Consider the following 5,942-nt stretch of genomic DNA (forward strand, 5'->3'; position numbering starts at 1 on the left):
CTTCCGACGACCCATACCAGTCTACATGTTGACTGACCTCAACGCCAATCATCCGATCTTGGGCTACAGGACCACCAACGTCAAGGGCCGTCAACTCCTCCACTTAACTAACAATAGGACACTCCAACATGTTGGCCCCCAGTTTCCGACCTTTGTCTCACACAACATTACCCCCACCCCCGACATTATCCTGACTAACTACAGAACCTACCACAATACCCACATTGCCCAAGGCCCAATAACTACCAGTGATCATTTCCCCATCATTTTAACTATTTCTGCACAACCCATCCTCACCCCGTGCCCCCCTGCACCAAACTTTCAGCGCGCAGACTGGGCCGGCTTCAAAGCCGACTTAGACACCAAATTCCACAACCCCGAAGCAGTTATTGACGCCACCACGGCGGCTGTTGACGAAAACATAACACACTGGTACACAACAATACACTTCTCCATGTCAACACACGTTCCCACAACACGCTTCAAAACAACACCTTGCACAAACTACAGCCATCACACCAAAACTCTCAAAATCCAATTCACAGCTATAAACAGAGAAGCTTCGGAACACGGATGGACCCCTGACCTATGCAGACTCTACAAACAAATCCAGACACGACTCCAAAACTCTCTCACGGCGGACAGCAAGAGAAGTTGGGCAAACCTCATCACAGAGACAGCCTCGCTGCACAACGAGCCCGCTGCCTTCTGGAGGAGAATAAAAAACCTAATGGGAAATGACACTATCCAAACGTCTTACCTAAAGAAACCAAACGGAGAAAAAGTACACACTCACGACGAGAAAGAGGCTGCCTTTCGAGAAATATGGGAGGACGTCTTCTCGGGCGGAGATGAAGGAGAAGGCGATCCCGAGAACAACGAGCGGATTGAAGAATACGTGCGAGACAACATCCTCAGGACGCGGCCCCAAGAACATCCTCACCAGTATCCATATAAGACTCAGGTCAACCTATAGATTTCGATTGTCTCGGGCTCATGCCGTTTTAGCTCGGAAGGCTACAATATACACGTCACGCGGAGTCACGGGCTGGGGGTTAGTGGCGAGAGATGGTGGCAGTGTACAATGAAGCAGCGCGGAGGGCACATGAGCGGAGCGCATTGGCCTCACTGAAACAATGGTGCATGTTTGCACTGTGAGAGGGTGCCGGTCAAGGAAGAAGAAGGAGCACTCTACTCTTTTACACAGGTTCCCTAAATGTGCGGTTAATCAGGAATTATGGATTAAGTTTTGCCAGCAAAGAAGAAGAATTAATCCCACCACAGCAAGAGTGTGCAGTTTGCACTTCTCAGGAGCCGATTATAAACGGAACCTAAAATACCAGTGCCAAGACACTTACAGCAGCTACAAGAGGGCGCAGTGCCAACGTTACATCCTCCATCACATGAAGGTAAGGGACGTAATTATCAGTTCCTCTCCGACTTATGTAGCCTAACTCGATCGGGCCTTATTATAAGTCCTGATAACAACTGTGTTACTAAATGTTTTTTTCCCTCCTCGACCTCTTCATCCTCCTCTTCTTCCTTCCCTCCATCCTCTTCCTCCTCCTCCTCCCCTTCCTCATCTTTCTCCTGCCCCCCATTTGAATTCTCCCTTGCAACGGTCACCTTGCATGTTGCTGTATTTTTTTTCCTCTTTCATAAGACATCAGTTTTCCAGTGGCCGTGATTGTGTGTGCATGCAGGTACTTCTTGATTTATTATTTAAGTGCTGATAAAAACTGTTCCTTCCCTTCTTCTTTTCTTCTTCATCTTTTTATTATTATTATTATTATTATTATTATTATTATTATTATTATTATTATTATTATTATTATTATCATCATTATCATCATTATTTTTACCATTATTATTATTGTTATTATTATTATCATCATCATTATTATATTATTATTATTATTATTATTATTATTATTATTATTATTATTATTATTATTATTACCTATTATTATTATTATTATTCCTCCTTTTCCTCCTCTTCTTCCTCCTTCTATTCTTGTTGATTTATTATATAACCTCTTGATACGGTGATGTTTTCTTGTTTAGTTCGTTCTCTTAAGTGTTAACTATGCTAATGAAAGTCTTCCTCCTCATCATCCACCTCCACCTTCAGTTCTTCCTCCCCCTCGATCCTCCTCCTTTTCTTCTTGTTGATTAATCTTTTAATTTTTAATGATACCAACTGTGCTTATGAAAATGTTCCTCCTACTCCTGATCGTCTTCATCCACCACCTCCTCCTCTTCGTCCTCCTTCTCTTCTTCTTTCTACTCCTCCTCCTCCTCCTCCTCCTCCTCCTTGTCTTCTTGTAGATTTATTATTTAAGCGCTGATAACAGCTATGTTAATGAAAATAAATTTCACTTGCAGCCCCTGCTTCAGCTGCTGAGTTGGATAACCCCCAGGAGGGGGTGCTCGTGGATGACTCTCACCCACAGCCCTCACAGCAGCAACATGGTCAGGAGAGTGCCGGTACGTATTCCTGTTCTTTTTCATACCAATGTTAATTTCAAGGAAGATTTAAAAAAAATATTGAAGTTCAATGCATTTCGACGCCTGCTCCTAGGATCTCCCACCAGGGGATGAACACGGCAGAAGAGATTCAATCTCTCTCTATCCTGACACTCCCTCCTTGCCTGCTCTAGGTTTCTCAAGGATCCTTCACTCTCCCTGACATACTCCTGCACCCTATCCCTTCATTTCACAGGAGGTAATCTAACATTCCCTTCCTCTGTCTCACTCACATATACCCTCCTGGTCATCTTACCCTCGTCCATTCGCTCCATGTGGTCAAACCACTTTATAATGTCTTTCGTTTTCGAGGGTTGTTTCAAATGTTTCACTTCTTCCACCACTCCACACTTCTTCCCTTCACCCACATGACACATTCCAAAACGCTTATACACACTCATAACTCATTCCATCCATTCTACTCACACCACATGCATTCCTCAAATAACTCATTTCCACTGCCTTCACTCTAGACCTCTGACTTTCATTTCAGGCCCATGTTTGCGCTTGGTTATGTGAGGTTTGGTACTATTACTGTATTTCTCAAATCCTTCTTTACCTCCATGCTCACACTTCTGCCCTTCATGATGCGTCCCAAAGACTCTACCACCTTTTTTCCTTGCAATACCCTTCCTCTTGTCCCTCCTTATGTACCACCATGTTTACATGTCACTGATCCCAGGTACTTTAAATCATTTACCTCCTCCACTTCTTCACCATTCAGTTATTTTACATTCTATTTCACATTCTGTTCACACTATATGGGCATACAAAATCCACAACCTCACTTCTACTCTGCTCATAGACCCACACCTTTCTTTTGTTGACATTTACTTTTAGCTTTCTCCTTTTACACACACTATAAAAGACACTGACCAAATTTTGTTAGTCACTTGCCTTTTCTGCAATGAGCACTGTGTCATCAGCAAATAAGATTTAATTCAGCACCCATCCTTCCCTCAGCGTACATTCTTACTCCAACTTCCCCAACTTTGCCCTTCATTTCTCTCATAACACCATCTATAAGGATTTGAATTGGAATAATAACTCTGATACTATTGTTACGAATATATAGTACTTAATAAGATATAATAACAATGTAAATCTTCACTTGCAGCCCCTGGTGCTGAGTTAGATGACGACCTGGAGGGTGTACTCGTGAATGATCACCCACAGCCTTCACAGCAGCAACATGGCCAGAAGGGTGCAGGTACAAGTTCCTGTTTTTCTTCATATCAGTGATAATTTCAAGGAAGATTACAAAATTATAAGGATTTTATTTCGAATAATAACTGACGCTATTGTTATGAATAGTATCTAATAAGATAATTAGGTATTGGTAATATGGATGGTTGTATGAGGGAAATGAAAGCCAGAGTGGGTAATTTAGGAGCAAGACTGGGGGTAAATAGCGATGATTGGGCTGTGGTCGGATGTTTGTTGGAAGATGACACTATGGCTTACTGAGAGTGAAAGGGAACTTCAGAGAGTGGTGGGTGAATTCCATAGGGTGTATACTAGAAGGAAATTGACAGTAAATGTTGGGAAAATTAGTGTTGGTGTTTCAGAGAAGAGCGGTAGAGGTGGTGGAGTTCGTCGTTCCTTATAGGGTGAATCTGCCAGCCGCTGAGAGTTGTGAGATAAAGATGGGTGGAGAGACAGTGGAAGTTGTTAAAGAATTTAATTATCTGGTGTCAGTGTCAGGTAAGCCTGGAGAGATGGATGGTGAAAATAGGACAAGAGCTGTGAAGGGTAAGAGTGCTATAGGAGCATTTGGTAGGATTATGAACGGAAGGAGCGTGTCTATGGACGTTATGAGTGGCTTCAGGAATAGCATCCTTTTGCTGACATTGACATATAGATGATAAGTGTGGATATGGAATACAGAACAGCTGTCATCGATTTCCTTATTTTGTCACTCCACAGTCTATAATCCTTTAAAGTTCTCCGATTGCTCTTACAAATTCCATTACAATGCATTTTTTGACACTGAAGTGTGTGTGTGTGTGTGTGTGTGTGTGTGTGTGTGTGTGTGTGTGTGTGTGTGTGTGTGTGTGTGTGTGTGTGTGCGCATGAGAGACAAGTTACTATATTTTTTTTCAGTCGAGTATTCTTGTTTTTCTAGACAGCCCTATTACTAATTTAGAATAATGTCTTCACAGGCACTCCAGGGAAGGACGCAGCTTGTGTTCCTGCAACAAGTGACTGTGGAGACATGGATTTCCATCTGTTAAAGGCCAGACAAGAAAAGACAGGTCTTCTTGCAGAATTAGCGGAGAGGGATAGCATCATTAAGTCTCAGAATGAAGAAATTGTGAAGTTAAGGGAGAAGTTGCAAAATGCTGAAAGTCAGCTAAGCGCGTACATGTCACCTTCTCAGATTGATTGTGTCTTTAGCAAGAAAGCTGTTCACCGGTGGCTGGATGAGGATATCAGCCATGCACTTTCCTTAAGAAATTTGAGCGCCAAGGCCTACAAGTTTGTGAGGAATGAATGGAAGATTCCTCTCCCATCAGTATCTACACTGAACCGCAGGACAGCCCAAGTAAATGTCGAGCCTGGCATTTTGGTGTCTGCTTTGTCACTTCTAAAAAGAGAGGCTGTGTCTATGACAGAGCGTGACCGTGTGTCAGTCCTGTCTTTTGATGAGTGTAGCGTAGCCAAAGAGTGGTCCTACGATAAAGCTACGGACACCCTGTATGGTCCCAAGAAAAATGTTCAGTGTTGTATGTTGAGAGGCCTTGTGGGATCTTGGAAACAGTTAGTCTATTATGATTTTGACCGTCCAATGACAAAGGACCTTTCTATTCAGTATAATAAGTCACGTTGAAGCAGCTGGATTTCCAGTGGTGGCTACTGTAAATGATATGGGGTCCTCTAACATGGCTTTGTGGAATTCCTTGAAAGTAAGCACTGAAACCCCATATTTCATCAATCCAGCTGTCTCTAGCAGGAAGGTGCATGTGCTTGCTGATGTACCTCATTTAATGAAGTTGATGCGAAATCACTTTCTTGATGATGGATTTGTGATGCAGGATGGGAAATTGGTTGACAGCAGTTGTGTCAGGGAAGTGATTGAGCGAAGTAAGGCTGACTTGAAGACCACATACCATTTCTCTAATAAACATATAGAGGTCAGCGGTGCTCAAAGAATGAATGTGAAACTGGCAGTACAATTTCTTTCGGCCACAACATCTAAGGCCTTAGCTTACTTTGGTGAAAAAGGCTTACTTTGTGGCAAAAACTGGAGCGCCACAAGTGAGTTCATAGCACTTGCCAACAATTGGTTTGACTTAATGAATTCAAGAGTGTTATTTGATAAAAATAAGTACAGGTCAGCATATGGGGCAACAGAGATGCAAATAAATGTTCTAAAATTGATGATTCATGTAATCAGTAAGATGCATGTTGATGGC

The 5,942-nt window shown here is 42.5% G+C and overlaps 1 long non-coding RNA gene across 1 annotated transcript; it reads left to right on the plus strand.

The window, feature by feature from the left end:
• Positions 1–1,341: 1,341 nt before the first annotated feature.
• Positions 1,342–5,096, plus strand: LOC126989228 (uncharacterized). Its single transcript, XR_007743041.1, has 4 exons — positions 1,342–1,409; positions 2,386–2,487; positions 3,644–3,736; positions 4,689–5,096. It is a non-coding gene; the product is annotated as an uncharacterized LOC126989228 (long non-coding RNA).
• The last annotated feature ends 846 nt before the right edge of the window (positions 5,097–5,942 follow it).

The sequence above is a fragment of the Eriocheir sinensis genome, unplaced genomic scaffold, assembly GCF_024679095.1.
Source record: "Eriocheir sinensis breed Jianghai 21 unplaced genomic scaffold, ASM2467909v1 Scaffold1102, whole genome shotgun sequence".
Taxonomy (NCBI): domain Eukaryota; kingdom Metazoa; phylum Arthropoda; class Malacostraca; order Decapoda; family Varunidae; genus Eriocheir; species Eriocheir sinensis.